General features: G+C 38.4%; 1 long non-coding RNA gene across 1 annotated transcript; it reads left to right on the forward strand.

The window, feature by feature from the left end:
- Nucleotides 1–786: 786 nt before the first annotated feature.
- LOC118722208 lies at nt 787–26,419 on the forward strand. The gene is made up of 3 exons (XR_004988929.1): nt 787–1,015; nt 17,081–17,086; nt 26,325–26,419. It is a non-coding gene; the product is annotated as an uncharacterized LOC118722208 (long non-coding RNA).
- Nucleotides 26,420–27,067: the final 648 nt, after the last annotated feature.

Consider the following 27,067-nt stretch of genomic DNA (forward strand, 5'->3'; position numbering starts at 1 on the left):
CTTGCCACCAACTGCCCCCCTGCTGGCCTGCTCACTCTAAACTGCCCTTCCCCTTCCCTAGTTGTCCTGATTACCTCCAACTGATCCCTGCCAATGGCCTGCTCACCCCAACTGACCCCTTGCTGGTTTGCTTATCCCCAACAGCCTTGCCCCCTACCAGCCTGATCACCCACAAATGCCCTTCTCTCTTGGCCTCTAACCAACTCTACCTCAACCCTGAAACCATGGCTTTCTCAAGAAGAATGTCCAGAAGGTCTCCTGGAAGGTCTCCCATTCTAATTAGCATAGTACCCTTTAATTAATATAGATTTAGGCCTGGTTCATGGGTGGGGGCTAGCTAGTTTGCCCTGAAGAGTGTCCCAGATCAAGTTGGGGGTTCCACTGGGATGTGGGACAGCCTGGGTGAGGGGCCTGTAGTGGTTTTCAGGCTGGTAATTCCCCCATGGGGTGAGGGTCCCCACTGGGAGTGTGTAGCCAGCCTGGGTGAGAGGCTGAGGGCTGTTTTCTGGCTTGTCACACTCCCTTCAAGGTGTGGGACCCTGCTGGGTTGCCTGGCCAACCTTGGTGAGGTGCTAATGGCTGTTTGCAGGCTGGCCATGCCCCCCAGCAGGGACCCTCACTCCATGGGAGTGTGGCCAGTCTGAGTGAGGAGCTGAGGGCAGTTTTCAGGCTAGCAATGCCCCGCAGTGATCCAGGATCCCAGCCCCATCTTTTTTCTTTTTCTTTTTCTTTCTCCAGTGCCTCCTTGAGCAGAGGCCAGGGTCAGCTGGAAACAGGTACCTGACATTTATTTATCTTCTATAATTAAAACTTTATAGCATTGAGTGGGGAGGCCAGAGCTGGCCAGGGAAGGTAGAAAGCTTGGCTTCTTCCATCAGTGGGGGCAACCCAAGCCTCCTGCTCACTGCAGCTCCATGGCTGCCACCATCTTTGTTGGGTTGATTTGCATACTCACTCCTGCTTGGCTGGTGGGAGTAGCAGAGGGATTGTCAATTTGCATGTTTCTCTTTTATTAGTGTAGATGATCTGTGTCCTGCATGTGCTCTCAAGCTGGAAATCCCAGTAGGGGAGCTGAGGCTCTAGTGAGGGTCAGGTCTATTACTTACTATGGTGCTGCCAGTGAGCTTGCAGGGAGGGGGATAGGCTCTTTGACTCACAGAAATCTGCTGCTAGGATGTCTGGATTCTTGTCTGTTGGTCTGAAGCTGTGGTCGCAGTTCTCTGTCCAAGTGGCTACAGAGTCCTGGTTTGTGTCTGAGGCCAGGATCCTAGTCTCAAGATGGCATGGTCTCTATGCCCACACTGACAGCCCAGAAGTTTGCTTTGTGCATGGGGCTCTGCCTTGTTTGGCAGCTCCTTGAAGGGTCTGCAGAATCTAACTGTTCCTAGCTCATATATACACACACACCATACACGTCTACACTCTCCTCTATGGGTTCCTCACTCTATTATGCTCTCTTCCTCCCTACCTTCCTGCCAGTTGCCATCTTGATCTGTTGCTTTAAGTTTAAACTTGAGACTGAATTCATTTTATTAGATACTTGAAGTGGAAAGTGATCCAAAACTGGGGTATTATATGTAGTCCGTGTGTATGTTGAAACAAAAAATTAAAGAAAAATAATGAAGCCAACATTTGGAAAGATGGGACACTGCAGAATCCCTAGTACCTGATAGGTGGCTAAATTTTCAGTCATTTGTTCTTTATTATCACTGTATCCTTATAACAAATACTCTCTTGTTAACTTTGGGAAGATCCTGTCCTTGCTACCAAATTGTCACTAATGTTTTACTTTAAATGCTGGATTATGGAAGTTTACTTCTTACCCCATGGGGTGAGGGTCCATTGTACCAGCCACAATGAGGATTCTAAACTGGCAGTTGGACATCTCTCTCGCAATCCAGGACTGCTGGCTCCTAACCACTCACCTACCTACCTGCCTTCCTGATTGCCCCTAACCACTCCTCCTGCTGGCCTTCTCATCCCCAAATACCCCTCTTGTGCCAGTGTATTCACCCCCAATTGCCACTCCTGCTGGTCTGCTTGCTCCCATCTCCCTTCCCCACTGGCCTGCTTGCCACCAACTTCCCCCCTGCTGGCCTGCTCACTCTAAACTTTATCTAAATATGCTTCCTGGGTATCCATCCTCTCCCATTGCTTTAGTTACCACATGTGATTATGACTGTTAAGTCTCTATATTCAGCCAAGACATATCCTCAGCTTCAACTGCTTTTTATTTTCCCCCTCAATGATCCAGTTCCTTCAAACTCATCATATCTAAAGTCTCATCATTATTTCTCCCCTCTACCTGTACTGAACAACTCACAGATAATTGAACATTAGATGCCTTTTCAATAACCTCTGCCTTTACTCATGATGCTTCCTCTACCTAGAATATTCTACCTTTCACTAAACCTCATGTTCTAGTGTAATCATTCAATAAACACTTTCCAGATCACTTTCTCTATGTTAATTTGGTTGTACATAATTCCTCATTATAGAATTTACATTATCTCCATTCCATTTTGTTTTATATCAAACTATTTTAGCATATACTGGTAGTTACACTTCTCTCTCTCTCTCTCTCTCTCTCTCTCTCTCTCTCTCTCTCTCTCTCTCTCTCCATATATATATATATATATATATATATATATATATATATATAATCTATATCTATCTATCTATCTATCTATCTATCTATCTATCTATCTATCTATCATCTATATTCACAGCCAGGGTCATAACATCCAAAATGACCAAAGTCTTGACTGAACACCAGGCTGTGTGCACAGCAGGTGAGCAGGATAAACTGCTGACCTCTTGGAGAGAGAGAGAGAGGCAGCGCTGATCAGCAGTAGCTGCAGCTGCTGTTGAGGCCTGGAGAGAGAAACAGGGTGATTAGACCCTGCTTCTCTCTCCAGACTTCACCAGAAGCCAAGCCTCTCTCTCTCTCCCAGAGGTCAGCAGTTCAGCCTGCTTGCCAGCAGCCTGGGGTGGCTGCCGATGAGTCCCACCTCTATTATCTGGCCCAGAGATAGGCCCGAAGATGCTGACTGGCATAGAAAACAACCAATCAGAACCAATCCTGGGTGAATTGTGAGGAGCCAATGGCTGTCTAGGAGGCAGAGCTTTTAACACTGACTAGCATAGAAACTGACCAATTAGAACCAAATCTGAGTAAACTATGAAGAGCCAATGGCTGCCTAGGAAGCAGAGCGTTTGATGCTAACTGGCATAGAAACTGACCAATCAAAACCTATTCTGACTGAACTGCGAAGGCTAAACCTAAGGTGGGGGTTGAGGAGGGGTTTCAGGGCAAATGCTGTTTGGAGTAAGGTGTAAGAAAGTGATTAAAATTTTTAATGACTGGTTTGGCAATATAGTACATATAGCTGGCTCTCAGGCCAGATATAGGGATTATGTGTTTTTGTCTGCCAAGAGCACCTCCTCCTGCTGAAAAAGCCCCCCCCCCTTCATTGTAAGCAATTCTATCCTATATAATCTATCTATAATAATAAAAGGGTAATCTGCTTATTATACTGGGTCTACTGGCAATCTTTCAGATGTCTGACTTCCTTCCAGATAAAGCCATGATGGTGGGGGCTAAGGCAGAACCATTTAGGGGTGATTAGGCTTGCAGGAGAGAGCAATTGGGGGAGATTAGGCTCGCAAGGGAGGGCAGTTGGGGGCAACAAGGCCAGCAAGGGAGGACAGTTGGGGGAAGATCAGGCCTGCAGGGGAGGGCAGTTAGGGGAAATCAGCCAGGCAGAGGTAGTTAGGGGCAATCAGGCCAGCAGGGGAGAGCCATTAAGGGAGAGATCAGGCTGGCAGGGGAGGGCAGTTAGGGGCAATCAGGCAGGCAGGCAGAGGCAGTTAGGGGAGATCAGGCAGGCAGGCATAGAGGTTATGGGCGATCAGGCAGGTTGGGAGACAAGGTAGAGGTGATCAGGCCAGAAGGTAGATGAGTTAGGGGTGATCAGGCAAGCAGGCAGGCAGAGGGGTTAGAGTCAATCAGACAGGCAGACAGGCCAGTGGTTAGGAGCTAGTTGTCCCAGATTGTGAGATAAATGACTCCAACTTTAGGCCTAATCCCTGTGGGGAAGAAATGTAAGAATGGTAAATAATTAAACAGGAATGAGGTAATAAGATAACATATTGCATTAATTTTGCTGGCCTTACTTTGTATTCAATAGCTGATGAAATCTTGGGTATTTAAGGTTATAAATATAATATATAAATATAATATACCTTAGGGATCAGGCCTAAAGTGACAGTCAGACATCCTCCAAAGGATCCCAGATTAGAGAGGGTGCAGGCTGGGCTAAGGAACCCTCCTTCATGCATGAATTTCATGCACTGGGCCTCTAGTGTGTTTATATTTATAGAAGTTCTCATTGATTAGCTGAAGTGAGGTATGAATATGTTATGTATATGAAGTTAAATTACATATTAATGCTTTTATTTACATTTGTAATAATGAATAAACCATATCTAGATGTTCAGACATATATGGGCATATTAAATTGAATATGAATTGAGATGAATGCAGTCACAGTAGGCCAATTTCAGAAAGAAAACTGACCCTAAGTGATAGCATCTCGCATGAGTCAAAAATAGACTCTGATTTCCAAAGGTGAGTAGTTGTTCTGGACACAGTTGAGACATTTTACCTAAACCTTCCAAAAAGAGAATTATGGCTTTCACTCAAACTTACTACAATTCTGACATTTAGTGTGTGTACACCTTGGAATAAATTAGTTTTTAAAAATTTTTAAAGCCCCAAATCTCTGAACCTAAGCAATTATGCTATCATATCTACTATTAGTATAACCTTGAAGGAAGTTGGGCGAGGATATCTTTCTACATAATTCTGGTGCAAGACTAGCAGACCTATGAAAGATAGGGGCATTAGCTTGAGTAACATTAGTGAGTATTCAACTCAATGTAAGGAGCAGCGGTTCAGACAGTAGACCAAAAGGAGTATTGTAACCATAGTTTAGAGAAAATTATCAGCTCTGAAGTAGTCTGAGTACTGGGATTTATAATTTATAATAGAATGGTGGCAAGAGTACAAGTATTGACCAGAACTGGCTTGGCTGCACAAATAGACTCTCTCTTGAATGTTCCTGAGATACTAGAAAATGGAAGAACTGTAAAAGTGGTAAATAATTAAACAGGAATGAGGTAATAACATATTGCATTGATTTTGCTGGCCTTATGTTATATTCAAGAGCTGATAAAATCTTGAATATTGAAGGTTATAAATATAATATTCCTCTTCTAAACAGTCATTGTCTTGAGAGTATGGAGCATGTATTATTTAATTTTGCATTATCCATGTGTAATAGTCTGTCTTATAATAGGAGATGCTAACAATGATTTAATAAAAATGAATGAATGAATGAATGAATGAATGAATATGGGAATGTTGGATGAACTCCAGGATGTCTAAAACAAATGTTGTTATAAGAAATATATTCACTACAGGTAGAAATATAAACTCTTTTGTTCTCACATCATAGGCATCCACAAAGAAATCACGGAAGAATGAAATGTCTATAAACAATTTCAGAGTGAGGAATGGAATTTTTAGTGAGAGACACCTAGGACATGCCATCTCACACCCTTCTTCATGCCAGAGAAGGAGAGAAAAAAATGACACATGGATTGACTATGTTCAGGCACTGACAACTGTCAGAGAGACAACTTGAACTATTTGCAAATTAAATCCTATAGTTACTGATGACAGTTGTTTGTCTCTGTTGGTTAAAAATACCATTTCAAAATCTACAATGTCTTCATTGTGCCTGAGGGTGCCATATTGTTAATTAGTGTGACTTTCTCTTATCTCTCCCAGAAGTTATATCTAATTTTATAATTTAAAAATATTAAACTAAAACAGATTTAAATAAAATACATTAATTCTTAATACAGCTATTTCAAGTACTTAACAGTGGTAGTAAATGATGAAACTTGATTCTGCAACAGAGCTTTATTTCAATCAAAAAGCATATTGCATGTCACAAAGGGAGGTAAAGATGCAAATATGCTTCTTCTATCACACTAATTTTTAAAAATATATTTTTATTGATTTCATAGAAGAAGGGAGAGGGAGAGAGAGATAGAAACATCACTGATGAGAGAAAATCATTGATTGACTGCCTCATGCACCCTCATGCTGGGGATCAAACCCACAACCCAGGCATGTGCCCTTGACTGGAATTGCATCCGGGAGCTTTCAGTCTGCAGGCCGGTGCTCTACTCACTGAGCCAAACCAGCTAGGGCCACACTGATTTTTATGCTTTCAGATTCCCATTGCCATAGAAGATTAACATCAAGTCCCTTTATACCAAAAAGCTAGTATTTCAGTTGGTATGTTGGGTCACTTATTTTGTACTGTTCACTCATAGCATACCCTTTGGCTTTGCCACCTAATCTCCAAAGCACACATATGGAAGAAGCTTTAATTGAAACTGTTGTATCTGCATCTGTTTAATTCTTGTACAAGACTGTGAGCAAAGTGAGGGCAGAATTATCTTATTGGACTATCACCATGATGCTGATCATAATGACTACTATACTATGAGTGTTCAAAACATGTTTTTAAAAACTGTTTTATATTGGGAAACAATTGAAGAATCTTGGGTTTTGGAACAACATAGTCCTGGATTCTAATCCTAAATTTACTACTTTCTGCATAATTGATTTGAGGGGTCTTATATTATTCTTATTGAAATAAGGAAAGGCATTTCACATTCTCTCAACTCCAACTGCAAAATACATATTAGTGATATAAAGTAAAAAATGTGTATTTAACAATTGAAGTGCTTATCAATTCATGATGGGTTAAGCAAACTATAAAAGCACTGGTTCTTGCACCAAAGAAATTAAAAATTTTTGCAATGAACACATAAAATGATTAAATAGCAAAATGAGACAATATATGATTAAATGTGAAAACTGGAAGTTAAAACAAGAATTGAGAAAAGATAAGGTCAGAGAATGGGCTAGTGTAATAAGAAAAATGCATTATATGTGGTGGACGTGGACCATAATTGTAGAGTAAATTTAAATGGAAAGATGAAAAAAGAATGGTAGTGTGTGTTCTAGGCAGGAGGAACAATAATAAATAAAATAAAAGCTTCTTTAATTTGCAGAAGATATCCTTAGCCCACTGATGGCAAATTATTTTCCTAGAAATAAAATATTCAGTTGAGAAATAATAGAAGATATAGTTGGATAAGTATAATGATGCTTTCCTATAAACTCAATTAAGGATATAAATGTCTAATGAATTCTAACCTAGTTTAGAGACAACTAAAAAGAGAAAAAAAGAACCAGTTGGGATCAATAGTAGAAAGCAGAAAATCCTAAGATAGTAATCTGACAAAGGCATGGATAGAATGAAAAGTAACAATGGATTGTGGATGTGCCAACAAGTTCACTGAGAAAGAATCAGAATAAAATAATGGCAAAGTTAATTCCATGTGAGTTTAAATATATAAAGATAGAGGCGCAATGCATGATATTTGTGCAAGAGCCTTGGCCCAGGCCCCTGCTTACTGCCACTGTGGCTGGGGTCCTCTGCCATCTCTGCTGCGGTCCCCGTCCACTGCAGCTGTGTCCAGAAGGAAGAATGTCCCAAAGAATGTCTGGTTTAATTAGCATATTATTCTTTTATTATTATAGATTGGTTGAAATTTAAAACAATTGAATAAATCTAAGAGTTAGAAAACAAAAGGTCATAAAAGATTTATTTCTTATAGTGATGAAAATAAGATCTCTTTGGTAGTTTTGTAGAATTCTTTGGACTTAACTGATACCTGTGTCAAATATTTTTATTTTTTTAATTTTTATTTTATGTTTATTATTGCCCAAAGTTTTACATATGTTTTCTTTTTCCCCAATTTCCCTCCCCAGCCACTCCCAACCCCGAGGGCAAGCCTCCACTGCCCCAGTGTCTGTGTCCATTGGTTATGCTAATATGCATGCATACAAGTCCTTTGATTGTTCTCTAACTCCCCTCCCCTTCAATTTGTCAAGTATTATAATCAATTTTTAGAACACTAAGTCTGAAATCTTACTTTCTAAGATTTCTGTTTCCTTTACCTTTTTCGATTTTCATTCACTCTTAAATCTTCCCCTTGGCATTCACATTAATTAACATAGTTACAATTTTCCAGAGTGTAGCAATCTTTATGTAGTTTTGGGTCCCAAATTTGGTCTCCAGCATTAAAATTTCTCTTGAGTTACCAGCCTATCTTTCAAGTTGCCTGTCGAACATTTCCATTTGATATTCACTGGCAGCCGACTTAACATGTAAAAAGTGACTTCATAATTTTCCCTCCCAAATGTCCTCAGTTTCTTTCTTATCAGGATAGCTGTGGTATTTGCATCCTTTTCTCACACTTGAATTATTAGAGAAGCCTGATCATTTGAGGAAACAATCTCCCCTTTCATCTTCTCCAGATTCATTTCAGCAGGGGAAGACCTTAACCAGACAGCACATCCTGGGATTCTGGACTAGCAGGCCATCTGGTAGCAACTGTGAGAAGGTATTGTAGATTTTGCTGTTGGTTGCTTGAGCCCTGCTCCTTCCTTTGTTTCTAGATGATCCCTGGCAGTCTAGCCCTGCTGATTTCCCCAGTGTTCCCCAGGAAGTTAAACAGAAATAGCTTCCCAGGAAAGCTGGATGTCTGCCTCAGGTTCTTTTTTCCACTATGGAGAAATCATTGGCCCAGGAAAATCCTCTCAGTGTGACACTGTGGTGATCTGGGGGAGGAGTCATGTGGTTAAATAAAACTGCTAAACTGCTCCTCTTACCATTGTAATAAAGGTTTTCTATTTTTGTGTGTGTATGGTCCAAGAGGGTTCTGGTATTTTCACAAGGTGTTTTTGTCCTGTGAATAGTTTGCTAGTCTTTTTGTGATAGGTAATAAAGCCAAGTACCTCCTATTCTGTCATCTTGCTGATGTCACTCCAGAAGTATTTTTATAGATATTGACAACTAGATACTAATAATTAGAGATAAATAAAAATAACTTAAAATAATTCTGAGAAATAATAAAGTTGGAAGACTCACCTAATTACTTTCAAAAGGTTACTCTAAAGCTGCTAAAGTAATTAAGGTAATGTAGGATTGGTATTAGAATAGATGTATAGCTTAATGGAAAAAAATTGAGTCCCAAAATAGACCTACACATGTTTGGCTAATTGATTTGGTAATTGAGTGGGGTGAAGGATAATCTTTTCAACAAATGGTGCTAGAATATTTGGATATATATTTGGATAACCATGAACCTTGACCCTTTCTTTCTTCAGACCATACACAAAGATTAACACAGAATGGATCATGTGAGAGCAAACTGTATAAGGCTTCTTGAAGAAAATATAGTAGGTGAATTAATTATGTGTTAAGACTAAGAAAAGATTTCTGAGATAGGACACAAAAAGCATATTAGAAAAGAAAAGTTATTAATTTGAATTCAGGGGAAAAAAATTTTGTTCTTTGAAAGATGTTAAGAAAATGAAAACACAAGCCACTGGGAGAAAATCTGTAAGAAACTGATAAAAGTCTTGTATTAAGGAGATATGATATTTTTATTTTATATAAAATATATTGATACATGCCAAATTTTTAAGTGTCAAAATATTTAGACACATCATGAAAGAAGATACAAGGATATCAAATACACACATAAAAATGTGCTTTCTTTGATTAGTCATTAGGAAAATTGAAACTGACATGACAATGAGATACCTCTACACTTTTGTTTTCATATAGTATCGTCTTTTGTGAAGTGTATGTTCAAGACTGTTGTTTATTTGTCAATTCTCTTTTTATTATTGAATTGGAGGACTTTTCATATATTCTGGATAAAGACGTTTGTCAGATACATGACATATATTTTCACTGTCTGTGTCATGGCTATTCTCATACATAATATCATTTTTATAAGCAAAATTTTTAATCAAGTCTAATATATGCTGTCCTTTATGGTTAATCCATTTTGCTAACCCCAAGGCAATAAGTATATTCTCCTATTTTATCTCCTTTATAGTTTTAATTTTATATTTATAAATTATAATAATAAAAGTGTAATATGCTAATTAGACTGGACAGCTGAATGGCCTTCATGACGAAGCCGGGGCTGTGAGGGCCAAGGCAAGCCACCAGGGCTGCAAGGTCTAAGCCCCTTGCCTAAATTTTGTGCATCATGCCTCTAGTCAGCGTTTTTCAACCGCTGTTCCGCGGCACAGTAGTGTGCTGCGAGATGTTGCCTGGTGTGCCGTAGGTGCAGACAAAACAAGAATTTTATAATTTTTCACTATTTTGTTTACTTAATATTTCATAATAAAGTAATTATAAAATACTTTCTTTGTGTTTATTTGATTCCTATTCAAGAGAATTACTTTATATATAGTCAATATAGGCACAGAGTTAAATTTTTTAACATTTTCTAATGGTGGTGTGCCTCGTGATTTTTTTCATGAAACAAGTGTGCCTTTGCCCAAAAAAAGGTTGAAAAACACTGCTCTAGTATATAGTATGAAAAGGGGTCAATGTTTCACATATACAGTTGTTTTAGTGCCATATATTGTTCTGTTTTATTAATCTAGTTGTTTATCCTTATACTATCGATAGTAGCCCTGCTCATAAATCGGTCTGCCAGTAGCTTGCTGCCACCCTCCAGTAACCCCCTTTATCCCCTCCCTCACCCCCCATAGCTTGCTTCCCTTCCCCCTCCTATAGCTCTCAGCCACCCTCTTGTAGCTCACTGCCCCACCCTCCTGTTGATCCGTGATCAGGTCTTTATGTGGTCGGTCATTATGCTTCACAGTGTAATGACCATTTGCATATTACATCTTTATTATATAGGATACCGTCAGGTCTGATCCCTAAGCCAGGGGCTGGACCTTCTTTAACACTGGGTATCAGATGGAGAAGACAATATGAGAAGTCATAGGCATATAGGAGAGTCTTTATTGTAGCCCAAGTAGCCATTGCTACTAAGGAGTCATCAGAAAAGCAATCTTGTCCTATATAAAAGCAGTCTCTATTAATACAGTAGCAAACACAGACACCATGCTAGTAAAAATAGCCAGCATCAGCTGGTCAGTAATACATCTTACCAACAAGACAGCCCTGCACTGAATGGTCAGTAATATACTTTATACTAACTTAGACAAAAGAGGCTTCTTGCCAAATTAGTGACATCAGTCTTTGGGTTATAGAAGGGCACACTTGTGCAGTGCATACAGTGAAATTGCTATGTTCTTGCACCAGAGGAAGGTAAATTAGTCTTAAACACTCTGGATAGGGCCCCCACACTCCAATTGGCCTTGAACATCTAGTTATTCTGATCAGGGTTCCCACATATTCCAATATTACTTATCTTGATTACTGTATTTTTAAGTTCCAAGTGTGAATAATCTGACATTTTAAAAAAGAAATTTAGCAATGCTATGTGTTTTTCATTTCCGTATATATTTTAGAATCAGTTTGTCAACTTTTTTTTTTTTTATATATTTTATTGATTTTGTACAGAGAGGAAGGGAGAGAGATAGAGAGTTAGAAACATCGATGAGAGAGAGTCATCGATCAGTTGCCTCTTGCACACCCCCTACTGGGGATATGCCCGCAACCAAGGTACATGCCCTTGACCGGAATCGAACCCGGGTCCTGTCAGTCCCCAAGCTGACGCTCTATCCATTGAGCTAAACCGGTCCCGGCAGTTTGTCAACTTTTAAACTAAGTTTGCTGGCATTATGATGTACATTTGATTTTGCATCTACATATTGATTTATGGAGAATGACAGCTTAAAACTATGAAAGCTTCCAATTCATGGGCATGATTTACCTTTTGATTTATGTTTGTTGTTTTTTTATAATTTGCATGAGCTGTGTTTTTTTATTTTTATTTTTCAGAACAGAGGCCTTGCATGCCTTTCAGTTGATTTAGTCCTAAATATTTCATGTTTTTGATTCTACTGAAAATTGTATTTTTTATTATTTCATTTTCTAACTAGAAGCCTGATGCACCAAGATACCTGCCAGAATGGGCCTTCCTTTCCCTGGCTGCCAGGATTGCCTTTGCTCTGGCCAGAGCTGCCTTTCTGCTCAGGCTGGGAACCACTGCCTTTCTGCCTTCCTATGCTGTTCAGAGGCTCAGAGCAGCCAGGGGTGGTGCGGAACACCTGCTCTGTTGCCATGATGATGATGCAAGTGTCCTGCCTTGCCCCCAGCCATTTGGCACCCTCATATGCAAATCAATCCACAATCTTTGTTGTGTTAATTTGCATACTCACTTCTGATTGGCTGGTGGGCATCGTGAAGGTACAGTCAATTAGCATGTTACTCTTTTATTAGGTAGATTGTTTGGAATATTTCCAATATTTCTCTTTTTTCTTATATTATCTGTGCTGTTATTGCAAAAGTACACTCATAATTCTTTTATAAATGCTAAGTGAATAATGAATTTTATGAGTAGTTAAATATCTGAAAATAGCTTTATTAATTTCTCATGGTTGATTTATGATTCAGTGTAAATTTGCTAAAAATGTTGAATTCATGCTATAATTTATGCTACATTCCATTTTTATTCAAAGAGAAAACATATGCTAGTATAATTATTATTTCATTATGTTGAATATTTTTCCTGCTTAAGAAAATTTTAGAAACTTTTTTTTGTATTAGTCTACTGTAATTTCACCATATTGTTTTTAAGTATGTTTTTATTTTTCATGCCTCTCTTTTGGCATTCAGAGAGCCTTTTCAATTAGAAAGCACATTTTTTTTTCAGGTCAGGTAGTTTTTTGAATTATTTCTTTATAATTTTGTCCTATTTTATTGAATTTCTGTGACACTTTTATTAGATATTGGACCTTCTGACTTGATTTGATTTATTTCCTATCTATTTTCATAGTCTCTATCTTTTTCAATACTTTGATTTTTATTTTGGGAAATTGCCCTTGACTCCATCTTTTATACCCTTTCTTTTTTTAAATACATTTTCATTATTGATAGTATTACAGATATCCCCCATTTTCCTTCTCTTTACCCCACTCCTCCCAGCCTCTACCTTCCCTCCAGTTATTCACTATCCTATTGCCTATGTCCATGGGCTATGCATCTACGTATATCAGCTCTTTGATTTACTCTTACATTCTCCCAACCCCACATAGAGGTATGTCAGTCTGTTCTATGACCCCATGTTCCAGGTCTTATTTTGTTGGTCAACTTGTTTTGTTCATTAGATTTCACAAATAAGTGAGATCATGTGATAATTAAGACCGTCTTTCTCAGATTGGCTTATTTCATTGAGGATAATATTCTCCAGTTCCATCCATGCTGTCCCAAAGGGTAAGAGATTCTTTTTTTTTTTAATATTTGGTATTGTATATTTAATTTCAAAGTTATTCTGAGTTATTACTCGATTTTTCTTCATTACATCATATTATTAAATTATATGTGCAATGTTTTTGTAAACTTTTACAGTATTTATATAGTATTGTATGTGTGCATATGTGTATTTTATTTCTTTTTTTGCATATGTTCATTTTTTATATCATATATCTTTATTTTTCCTAAGCTCAATAATTTTGTTTGCTTTGGCTTTCTTCTATACTACTAGATTTTTTTCTCCAAATGCCAAGTATTCCTTTCTTATTATTTATATTTAGGAATAAAATAGATAACATATTTTCTTTATATGTAGCTGGAATGGGTTTTATTTGTATTTGTATAGTTCACTTTTCCCCAACATGTCTCTCCAATGGAAGTGTGACAATGAGCTATATGAATATTAGTATATCATGTCAACTGCCAGGATTCATATTACTGTTTATATATATATGAATCTAGAAGGGAGAATACTCAGATTTCAAACACTGATACTAAGACAATGAAAGTTGTTTTTTCTAGGTTGTCAACACCAACACTAGCACCTCTTGGTTTCCACAAGGAAAAAATATTTATAGATTAAATCTCCAGTTTTATTCCATGGGTTTATACATGCTATACAAAGGAAATTGTGATATAAGTTAATTTGCAGTGATTTTACATAGATAAAACTTTAATTATTTACTGCTATTTATAGCCTCTACATACTCTTAATCTTCATAAAACTGAATCAAGTCTCTGAACTTTGGTGTTATTTTGCCTCCAAAGAATAAACAATCCCATCATTACTTTTAAAGTATCCTTTGTCCATTTCTAGGTTGAATACTTATCATGATTTACCTAAGAATATAATGACTTAATTAGATTAAAAAAATTAAATTAATATCTTCTGTCCAGTGATATCCTCACATCTACAAATAGTTGGAAATATGATGATTTCATATCTGAACTAATAAAATAGAAACATGCAAATTGACTGTCACTCCGCTATGCCCACCAGCCAGTCAAAAGTGAGTATTCAAATTAACCCCCCAAAAATGTCAGGGGCCATAGAGCTGGAGTGAGAAGGAGGCTTGGGTTACCCTTGGTGACAGAGGAAACCAGGCTTCCCACCTGCCCAGGCCTCCATAGAAGGAATGGCTTGGAGCCTGGGTTTCTGGGGGACGTGTCCAGCCTGAAAACAGTCCTCAGCCCCTCATCCAGGCTGGCCATGCCCCCATGGGGTGAGGATCCCTGCTGGGGGACATAGCCAGGCTTGAAATAACCATCAGCCCCTCACCCAGGCTGGTCAGGCACCCCAATGGGGAGCTCCACCCTGAAGGAGGTGTGGCCAGTTTGAAAACAGCCCTCAACCCCTTACCCTGGCTGACCACACCCCTCCATCAGGGACCCTCATCCAATGGGAGCCTGGCTGGCCTTCAAACCACCACAGGCTACTCCCTCCCAGGCTACCCCATGCCACAAGGGACCCCCACCCCAATCCTGATACCCTTCAGGGCAAATCAGCCTGCCCCAACCATGCACCAAGCCTCTATCTATACTAATGAAAGGGTAATATGCTAATTAGACTGAAAGACCTTCCAGGAGACTTTATGGACATTCTTTTGGACAAAGCCATGGTGTCTGGGCTTAGGTAGAGGTGGTTAGAGGCCAAGAGGGATGGGCAGTTGTGGGTGATCAAGCCAGGATAGGATAGCAGTTGTGAATGATCAGGCTAGTGGGGGCGGGATTTGGTTGATCAGGCCAGCGGAGGTCAGTTGGGGGTGATCAGTACAGTAGGGGGCAGTTTGGAGTGAGCAGGCCAGCAAGGGAGAAGTTGGGGGTAAGTAGGCCAGTGGGGAGGGCAGGTAGGGGCAAGAAAGTCAGCAGGGGGAAAATTAGGGGCAAGCAGGCTGGTAGGGGGGTTGTTGGGGGCAATCACACTGGCATAGGGAACATTTTGGGGTGATCAGGCTGTCAGGGGGCATTTGGGAGAAAGCAGGCCAGCGTTGGGGGGCAGTTAGGGGTGAGCCGGTTATCAGGCAGAGTGGATAGGGGCAATCAGGCACGCAAGCAGGTGAGCAGTTAGGAGCCCGCAGTCCTGGATTGCAAGTGGGATGTCTGACTGCCAGTTTAGGCTTGATCTCTGTAAACTGGCAGTAGGACATCCTTTGATGGTTCCCAAATTAGAGAGGGTGCAGGCCAGGCTGAGGGACATCCCCGCGCCCCGTGCACGAATTTTGTGCACTGGGCCACTAGTACATATATATTGTAAAATGATTTTTATGATCAATTTAATTAGCACATCCATATCTCACATAGTTACTTTTCTTGTGGTCAGATGGTTAAGATCTGCTCTCTTAGCAAATTTTAAATATACAACACAGTATTATTAACTGTATCATGATATTATACACTAAATCCCTGGAACTTATTCATCTTATAACTGAAAGTGTGTACCCTTTGACCAACCTCACCTTATTTCAACCAGCTTCTATTTCCTGTCAAACACCAGTTTACTCTACTCTGCTTTTATGAGTTCAAAATTAGTTTTAGATTCCACATATAAGCAATATCATATATTATTTCTCTTTATCTGAGTGGCTTATTTCAATTAGCATAATGTCATCCAGGTAGCAAATGCTAAGATTCCATTATTTTAAAAGTCTGAATAATAATATTTCATATATATATATATATATATATATATATATATATATATATATATATGGTGTCCCAAAAATATATAAACACTTTGAATAATTATAAAGGCTAGGTTTATTAAAATAGATTTAATTTTCAAAACTGATCTATCAGCTATTAAAATGTGTATACATTTTTGTGATACCATATATTTTATGCTATTATACAATATACTAGTGGCCCAGTGCATGAAATTTATGCATGGGGGGTTCCCTCAGCTCAGCTTGCACCCTTTCAAATCAGGGACCCCTCGGGTGATGTCTAACTGCTGATTCCTGTGGAATCGGGCCTAAACTAGCAGTTGGACATCCCTCTCACAATGTGGTACCACTGGCTCCTAACCCCTCACCTGCCTGCCTACCTGATCACCCCTAACTGCCTCTGTCTGCCTGCCTGCCTGATTGCCCCTAACTGCTTCTGTCTACCTGCCTGATTATCCCTAACTGCCTTCCCCTGCTGGCCTAATCTTGTCCCCAACTGCTCTCCCCTGCCAGCCTGATCTTGGCCCCAACTGCCTCTGCCTGCCTGATCACCCCTAACTGCCCTCCCCTGCCAGCCTGATCTTGCCCCCAACTGCCTTCCCCTGCCAGCCTGGTTGCCCCCATCTGTCCCCCCCTGCTGCCCTGATCTTGCGCAATCTCTGTCTCTCTTTTCCTCAGCAGTCCTCCAGACCTCCATGCCTCCCTGTCTTCCTCTTCCTCTTTCCAGAATGGTAGGGGGTGGCGCCAGTGGGGGCTGTTCCACCCTCTACCTGCCCTCCCTTCCATCCAGGCCTCTTCAGACTCAATCTGTTTTGTTTCCTAATTCTGAGAGAGGTTCTAAGAGTGAGCTGGGAGAGAGGGAAAGAAAGGGAGAAAAAGCAGTGAGCTGGTGGGTACTGTGTGTGTCTGTACGTGTGTGGTTGTGAGTGAGTGTGAGTTCTGGCCCCACCTCCCCCATCCTCATCTCCACTGGCACAAGTCCCCATCTACCAGAGTCTGCTGCATGCACAGCCTCAGCATTAGGTCAAAGCTTCTGCTCCTTGTGTATGTGATAGACCCAGGGTTTTTATATATTTGGATATTCCCAGTGTTACAGTTATGAAATCCTTTCTAATAAAGAGGGAATATACAAATTAGCTATATCACTCTGCCACAAGATGGCAGCACCCAGTCCTCTCAGCCCCGCTGGAGGCTCCCACTACCAGGGGGTCAGCCACTGAGAGCAGGCAGCATGAGTGGCCTGGCAGAATGCTTGCTTTGTTTCCACAGTGATGAGGTAAGCTTTCCACCCCAACCGCAGAGGGCCTCTGGGCAGCAGGCATGGAGCGGCTCAATAGGGGCAATGCTTTCATCATCGGCCCAGTGATAAGGCAAGCGTTCTGCGCCTGGCCATGGAGCGCCTCTGGCCAGGTCTGGTGCAGAAAACTTGCATCATTGCACGCTGGCTGAGGGACCCCAACTCTGCCCCTGTGCATGAATTTTGTGCACCAGGCCTCTAGTCATAGTAATAATGATAGTTAAATTTTTGGTTTTACATGTATTATGTCATTTATTGCTCATAATAAAATATATGTCACATTTTTCTTTATCCACTCATCCATCAATAGACATGTTTCCAGGCCTCAGCTATTCTGAATAATGCTACAATGAACATAGGAGTACAGACATCTCTTTGAGACAGTGATTTTGTTTCATTTGAATGTATACCCAGAAGTGGGATTGTTGAATCATATGGTAGTTCTATTTTTTATTTTTTTAGGAACCCATACAGTTTTTCATAATTGGTCTATCAATTTGCATTCACACCAACATTCCCAATGGTTCCATTTTCTCCACATCTTAACCAACATTTGTTCTCTTGTCTTTTTTATAATAGACATTCTAACATACATGAGGTGATATCTCATGATTTTCACTTGCAGTTTTCAATGATTAGTGATACAAAATATTTTCTCTTATACCCATTGACCATTTGTATGTCTTTGGAAAAAAAAGTTTATTTAGGTCCTTTACCCATTTTTAAATTAGATTTTTTTTTTTTGCTATTGAATTATAAAGGTCCCTTATATATTTTAAATATTAACCCATCATCAGATCTATGGTCTGTGAATATTTTTTCTCATTTCATAGGCTGCCTTTTCAGAATCTTTTTTAGTTTGATGTAGTCCCTTTTGTTGATTTTTTGCCTGTATTGCCTTTGCTCTCAGTACAAAAAAAAATAATAATAATTGCCAAGATCATGCCAAGATGCTTTTCCTTTAAGTTTTTTGCTAAGTTTTATGATTCAGGTCTTATGTTTAAATCTTCAATCCATTTTATTTTTGAGTACAATGTAAGATAGAGATCCAAGACCAATATTTTTTTTATGCTTACTAAGATCGAGATAGCATTCTAATTGATTTTTTTAAACCTCTAGTGACTCATTTAATTGTCACTATAAGCTTATGAGGCAGATACTATTATTATTATCATTTTATACTTGCATAAACTAAGGCACAGAGAAATCAAATAGCTTGCCCAGACTCAAATCTAGTAAATTGTAGTGATGGAATTTGAAGCTCATGCAGGCAATCCGGCTATAGAGGATTGATTCTATAGGTTCTGGATCTAACTACTGCCATATATACAGGGGTGGTCAACAATAGGTTTACAGTGGTATGTGAAACAGAGTTTATTTTTTATTATTTATTGATTATTGTATTATTTATTTTATCATGTAAACCTACTTTTGCCCACCCCTGTATTCTATGTAAAATTAAATGGCCAAAGGATATGAACAACTAATTCACAAAAATATATTAAAAGTATATAAAGCATAACTGTATTAAAACTTGCTCAATCTTTTCAGTAATCAAATAACTGCAAATTAAAATAGCAATGGTACATCATTTTGGCGTATTAAATAATTATGGATTAATAGATGGCAATAGTATTGATGAAAATTAGCACTCAAATGTTGCTTATAAAAGTAGAAATTATTGCCCTGGCTGGTGAGTGTCAGCCTGCAGAATGAAGGGTCCCACATTCAATTTTAGTCAAAGGCACATGCCTGGGTTGCAGGCTTGATCCTTACTAGAAGGTATGCAAGAGGTAGCCGATCAATGATTCTCTCTCATCATTGATATTTCTATCTCTTCCCCCTCTTCCTTCCTCTCTAAAATTAATAAATACTATTTTAAAAGATTAAAAATTATTATAGTCTTTCTGAAAATAAGTTTTTGGCATATTTTAACCCTCAAATATATGTATCTTTTGACACAATTATATTTTTAGATATCTATCCTACCTTTTTAAAATAGGAAAACATTTACATATAAAACATTAATGGAAGCACAATGCTGGTAATTGGAAACAATTCAAATTATGGAAAGATAAGTTATTGTTCATTCATCGACTCAATAACAATTATTTTTTTTAGCAGACACAACATGCCAGACACTGTTTTAGACCATGGGAACATAGTAGTAATGAGACATATAAAGTCACTTTTCTCAAAGAGTTTATGTTCAATTGGAGGGAGACAGGAAATAAACAAAAACAAAAAAATCATCCTCTATAATGAAAAAAAAAAGAGTTGATGGAGGAAACTGGGGACTAGTTTAGATAGTTATATGATGGCATTAGAGTGAGATCTTGGGGAAGAGTTTAAAGTGAAACTTCAAGGCAGAAAAAGACTTAGCGTGTCAGACAGATAGAAAGATGGCAAGCAATCAGAGAAAGATGATTTACATAGGACTCTGAAGGCCCTGTAAGTAATTTGAATTTTATTGTAAATGTGATGAGAAACTATTGAAAGGATATGAAAATAACCTACAATAACAAAAGTGTAGTATACTAATTAGATGGGACATCCTTCTGGGTGTCCTTCCAGATGACCTTCCAGATGAAGTCAGGGCTGGGAAGGAAGCCCAGGTCCTGGGTGCCTGCCTGTGGCTGGAGCGAAGCCAGAGTTTTGGGTGCCAGAGGGAAGCTGGTGCCAGAAGCTGGGAGAAGGAAGACCTACACTTGCATGAATTTCATGCATTGGACCTCTAGTATAATATACTCTGATTATATTTAAGGCACACTTTGGTTCCTTTTAGGAAAAACAGATGATAGGAAACAAAATAAAAAAACAGAACTATTTTGAAAGATATTACAGTGGTCTAGGTGAAAGTTAATGTCACTTTATACAAGGGTAGTAGTGCAGACCAAAGAAGTGGACAGACTTCAGATGCATTTTGGAGGTAGAAAGAGGAAAGCAAATGGTCAACATTGTTGAATGGTGCTTATAGTTTGAGAAAGTGGAGACAGATCAGTGACTACTACATATGGCAAACACTGGAAATCATTTGGTAATAACCTTATTGCTTCCAGTCTAATTCAAGCTTCATTATCATTTGGATAAAAATTCCAACACTCTTTTCATGAAATTTGATAAGATAATTCTAAAATTTATAAGAATAATGTTTCAGAAAACAAGGGCATACATGCATTACCAATATCAGAACTTAATATAAAATTATTGTAATTAAGCATGTGGTATAGGTAAAGAAAAGAATAGGATAAATAACTTGGAGACAGACTCATGATTTTATATAATTTTAATATATGACATAGGTAAAATGATAAATTTCATAAGATTTAATACAGCAATACAATCTTTTAATAAAAATTAAAACAGCTAAAATTACATAATATTCAATATGTCTGTCTATAATACTTTTATGGAACACACACGCACACACACACACACAGGGGCAATCTTTGCTATGCATAGATCTAATATGCTTGCATTTTGGTTACTCACAATTTAAATAACACCAGTTCCCAAATGATTGTTTAAATTTATTATCAGATTATAATAACTGAGTAATTGCATAAAGTTCAAACTTTTCTGCTAGCTTTTAATCCCACAAATAACTATGCAAATTAACAGATGCACATTATGATCAGTTATTAATCATGCCTTATCTTTCAAAGTCTTTTGTTGATTGGTCACAGCATGTTATTCAGTTCATGCACAGGCAGTAAAAAATGTATAGTTGTGTTGCCTACTGACTCCTAATTATAAACTCATGTAATATTTTATAAAAATGGGTAATCAAAAGAGGGAATTGACCAAAAGTTGGTGAAAGTGTTGTGAAGAAACAAAAGTGATAAAACTGGAAGTGAAAATTGATATAATAAGATTTGAAAATGGTGATAATACAGACAGGAAGGGAGACATGTTGGCAGGAAGAAAAACCAAGTTATAGGCATGCAGTTTGGCAAAACTACTCTATTATTCCACATGATACTAGTGGTAGTCATAGTGATGCCTCTAATATTTCTATTCCTCACAGAAACTAGAAAATGTGAACTATATGGTATATGTTTAGCTCAATAAATATTAATGCAAATATTGTAAATTATTGAAAAAATTGTTCTCACTGATCTTGTCTACTCAAATCACATGATTGTCTAGAGTTTCATTTAACTTTCTACAGATATTTATAAGCTCTTGCTTTGTCAGGCACCATTCTAGAAATTGTGTTATGCCTAAAGATTAAAAAGAAAGCAAAATCTTTTAATCCTTTTTTACTTCTGCGTAGTATTCCATGGTGTAAATGTACCACAGCTTTCTTTCATCCACTCATCTACTGATGGGCATTTGGGCTGTTTCCAGAATATAGGGATACATATATTCTTTCTGATTGGTTTCTTGTTTTGTTTTAGGATATATTTCTAGAAGTGGTATCACTGGGTCAAATGGCAGTCCCATATTTAATTTTTTGAGAAAATTTCATACTGTTTTCCCTAATGGCTGTACCAGTCTGCATTTCCCCCAGTAGGGCACTAGGGTTCTCTTTTCTCCACATCCTGATCAGCAATTGTCATTTAAAAAAAAAAAAAAATATATATATATATATATATATATATATATATATATATATATATATATATATTATTGATTTTTTACAGAGAGGAAGGGAGAGAGATAGAGAGCCAAAAACATCGATGAGAGAGAAACATCGACCAGCTGCCTCTTGCACACCCCCTACCAGGGATGTGCCCGCAACCAACGTACATGCCCTGACCGGAATCGAACCTGGGACCTTTCAGTCTGCAGACTGATGCTCTACTACTGAGCCAAACTGGTTTTGGCAGCAATTGTCATTTGTTGATTTGTTTATAGTGCCATTCTGAGAGGTGTGAGGTGTAAACTCATTATCATTTTAATTTGCATCTCTATGATGATCAGTGACTTCAAGCATTTTTTCATATGTATCTTGGCCATCTGCACTTCCATTTTGGAGAAGTGACTATTTAGGTCCTTTGGCAATCTTTTAATTTGATTGTTTATCTTCTTTTTGTTAAGTTCTATGAGTTTTTTATATAATTTGGATATTAACTTATCAGATTTATCATTGGCAAATATGTTCTCCCATACAGTGGGCTCTTGTTTTCATTTTGTTGAAGGATCCATTATCCTTTGAGACATCATGGAGGCAACTGGAGAGTATTATGCTAAGGAAAATAAGCCAGTCAGAGAAAGGCAAGTGTCACATGATCTCATTTATATTGGAATCCAAAGAACAAAATAGATTCAGAGACATAGAAATGTGGAAAAGACCTTCAAATCTCAGAGGAAAGATGGGGCTGGGTAGATGGTTGGGAGGAGATAAACTAACAACTTATAGGACTATATGCATAACCCACAGACACAGACAATAGTGTTGTGCAGGCCTGGGGCAGGGGGTGGGTTCAGGATAGAAGAGTCAATGAGGAAAAAAAAGGGACATCTGTAATACTTTCAACAGTGAAGACAATCTACAAAAATACTTTTCCCTCATGTAGCTCAGATTGTAGTGGGTATACACAAACAATAAGTGAAATAAAATGTATAAGATGCTAAGTGTTCTTGGAGAAAAATATAGGAATAAAGAAGAACAACTGTTGAAAAATGTGATGAAATTTCAAATATGACGGTTAGAGTTCCTATTACTGAAGTGAATTTTGGAGGAGGTGAAAAACAAAACTCATGCAGATATCATGGGGAAGAATATTCCTGGCAGAGGAAACAGGAACTGCAAAGGCCTTGAGATGAAAATATATGTAGCATATTCTAGTAACAGCAAGGAGGCCAATTTAGAGAAAATGGGGGGTGGTAGAATAATTAGCAATTCATTGTAAGGACTTTGACTTTTACTCTGAGTGAAATGGGAAGTCAATGGTTGTATTACAGCAAAAGAGTAAAATTATCTGAAAAAAACATTTTAACCTGATTGCTCTGGCTTCTATGTTGAGAACAAACCTGATGGTATGAGGCAAGGGGTGGACAAAGTGAAAGCAGGGGTACAAGTTAATAGGCTATTTTAGTAATCCAAGTAATAAATGAAGGCAACTTTGGTAGCAGTAAAGGAGAATGAAGACTGTTTGGATTTCGATATAAGTTTAAGATAGAATTGAAAGGATTTCCTGACTGGATGTGAGGCAAAAAGTGATATGAACATAACTTCAAGGATTCTAGCCTGTGTAGCTGGAAGGATGGAGTTATCTAGATAGGGAACGACTGTAAATAAATTTGGAGTGGGAAAAGATCATGGGTTCAGTTTTGGTCTGTTTCTGAACCACAAATCTAATTGTGTCATTTCACAGCTAAACCCCTTCTTTGATTCTAGAATAAAATGCAAACATCTGAGGATAGTATGCAAACTTCTGAATGATGTGAATCTAGTCTACATTTTTAGGCTCCATCATTCACTATTAGCTTACTAAATAATTAGCAACTTCCCTAGTAGCATAGTGTTTTACACACTATTTGTTCTCATTGGAGTGAACTTTGTCTACTTTTCTCAAGCAACCTTCCAAACATTCTTTATAATGTAGATAAAATGTAAAATGGGAAACCTTTCCCATATCAGTGAGGCAAAGCTGTTCCACTTCTTTTTGCTGCCCTTGTAACACTCTAATCTTATGTCTTTTATAGCACATTTCATTATTTGAGTATCTCATTAAACTGTAACCTCCATGAGTACAGGTCCATGAGTTATGCACATCTGTATCTTCCAGCTGTCAGCACAAAATGTAATATTGCTGTCCCAAAATATTTGTTTAATATTTGAAGATATAAATAAATGGTAAAGCACTCATAAAGATTATTTGTAATTATTTTCCTTGCACAAAATATTGTATATGCTATGTTACAGGGCAATTGATGTAGCTTACATAGAAGATCCATCCAAAATTGAACACAGCATTTAAAGGTAAGTGTGGAAAACAACTTACAAAAGAATTCAATATTATCTCTTTCTTGGAAAATATAAAATGTGTTTTTTTAATTTGTTTTGTGTACAACTTGTACCTATGATGGGTAGTACTGCAAGGGAAAGAACAAGTTTCAGATTCTTTAGAGATAGATTTCTCTGAGGTTCCCCAAATTATGAATCAAATGTTTCATAATTTTGAAATATCATTTTGCCTTCAGCTTTTATCAAGATGTTTATGAATTACTCTTTATTTTTTTAAGTGAATGAATTGTTCCATAGAATCTAAAGGTCTGTGTGTTTGGATTTGTCAAAGATATTCTGCAAGATGATGGCTCATTGTGAGAGAGATGCTTGCCAGATATATGTAAGTTAAAATGCTTAAATGTTCCGAGGCTTGACTCTGTGTGTCATATTTAGTGGCTAAGTATAAATTCCTTTGTGTGTTTTTTTACTTATTATATATTTAGGAATTTTTATGAGCTGCATTGTGTACCCTCCAAATTCATGCGACCCACAGGTTGAGAACCACTATCAGGGTCTCCTAAGACCATCCATCGGAAAACACAGATATTTACATTACGATTCATTAACAGTAGCAAAATCACAGTTATGAAGTAGCAAGGAAAATACTTTTATGGTTGGGGGGGTCACACAACATGAGGAACTATATTAAAGGGTTGCGGTATTAGAAAGGTTGAGAACCACTGCACTAAATAATGTATTGTGTGTTCATGACACCAAGTCAAGTCTTCTTCCATCACCATTTATCTCCCCTTTGATCTCTTCCTCCTCCACCCACACCTTTCCCCCTCTGATAATCTTCATATTGTTGTCTCTGTGTATGAGTTTCTTTTCTCTGCTTAATACCTTCACCTTTTCCATACAGCTCCCCAAATCCCTTCCCCTCTGTCACTTATCAATATGTTCTATGTATCTACGGGTCTGTTTCTATTTTGTTTGTTAGTTTATTTTGTTCATTGGATTCCACATAAAAGTTAAATCATATGGTATTTCTCTTTCTCTGACTGGTTTATTTTGCTTAATATAACATGTTCCAGGTCCATCCATGCTATTGCAAAAGGTAAGATTTCCTTTTTTATGGCCAAGTAATATTCCATTGTTTAAATATATGATGGAAATGTTACTAACTAATGGCCTGATGCACAAAATTCATGCATGGTGGGGGTGGGGTGGTGGTCCCTTAGCTTGGCCTGCACCCTCTCCAACCTTGGACATCCCTCTCACAATTTGGAACTGCTGGCTCCTAACCACTTGCCTGACTACCTGCCTGATTGCCCCTAACTGATTCTACCTGCCAGCCTGATTGCTACTAACTGCTACCTTGCTGGCTTGATTGCCCAACCACCTCTGCTTGACCTCACATCCAGGACCCAGCATTCCCTCCTCCAGCCAGCCATAGGCATCCGGGACCAGCTTTGTCCAGGTTGGATGCAGCTATAGGGGACAGTGGGCAGGTGGCTTTGCCCGGGCCACAGCCACAGGCGCTGGCACCTGGAACTGCAGGGTGGGCGGCTTCTCTAGCTGGCTGCGGCCCAGGACAGTGCGGGTGGTGGCTTATCTGTCTCCCAGGCTGCATGCAGCCAGTAGAAGGTGCTGGTGCCCAGGACCACTGGCAAGCGGCTTAGCCTGGGCCTGGCGTGTCAGGAAGGATGTGCGGGTGCTCATCCAGTCTAATTAGCATGTTAGCCTTTTAGTAGTATAGATCAGTGTTTCCCAACCTTCTCTCATGATGAGAATCACCTGGTGGAGTTGTTAAAACACAGATTCCTGAATCCCAACTAAGAAGTGCTAAACTAGAATTTTTGAGAACATATAGGTAAAATTGCATACCTAACTTAGTGCTCTGTATATAAAATCTGTCTTAGAGCACTAGTTAAGTATACAATTTTACCTATATGTTCCCAAAAATTCTAGTTTAGCACTTCTTAGTTGGGATTCAGGAATCTGTGTTTTAACAACTCCACCAGGTGATTCTCATCATGAGAGAAGGTTGGGAAACACTGGTATAGATCATGGTGTGTTTTTTCTTGCCATTATTAACCATAGTAACTATTGCTTATGTATTAAAGCTCTATTCCTGCTAAGTCTAGAAGCACCCTCAGAATCCTCCTTACCATTCATCTTAAGTCTGATGCTTAGTTGATCAGAATTAATTCCTGAAATGAAGCCTCTTTCTGCAGATGTATCCCAGAATGTATGTCATCCTCTCTGCTTTATGATCCAGCTAATACATTGCCTCAATCATGTTGATTGAGGTAATTTTCCCCCTTTCAATTTCTAGTAGTAGATTACCATCTACTTACTGCTTAGGAAGCAAAATTGACTATCTCCATGTAGATCACAAAATAAGATATTTTTCTCATCAATAAAATGTCATTTTTTAAGCATGAGTAGAGTAATTTTGTCAACAAAAACGTATTGAAGAAGTAAGTTTATAACAAATTGAGTGAATTATTGTTTCAGGTGCTGTGCTGTGTCATACACAGATTCAATTTTATTTTTGCAACAACTCTATACAGTAGGTACTATATATACACAGTTGAGAACACTGAGGTATAGAGAGATCAGGTAATTTGACCAGTAAAACCTGAAAGTGGCTGAGTCTCATTCAAATCCATGAGCCATGCCTTTTAGCCCTTATATACTCCACTCAGTATTGTGCTGGGGCCTGCTCTTACTGGCTCACAAATTTTCAGGAATTTTGTAAGCTGGTTGTTAAACATGGTCATTATTAAAAGTAAATTATATAATC

The sequence above is a fragment of the Pipistrellus kuhlii genome, unplaced genomic scaffold, assembly GCF_014108245.1.
Source record: "Pipistrellus kuhlii isolate mPipKuh1 unplaced genomic scaffold, mPipKuh1.p scaffold_m20_p_19, whole genome shotgun sequence".
In the NCBI taxonomy this organism is placed as follows: Eukaryota; Metazoa; Chordata; class Mammalia; order Chiroptera; family Vespertilionidae; genus Pipistrellus; species Pipistrellus kuhlii.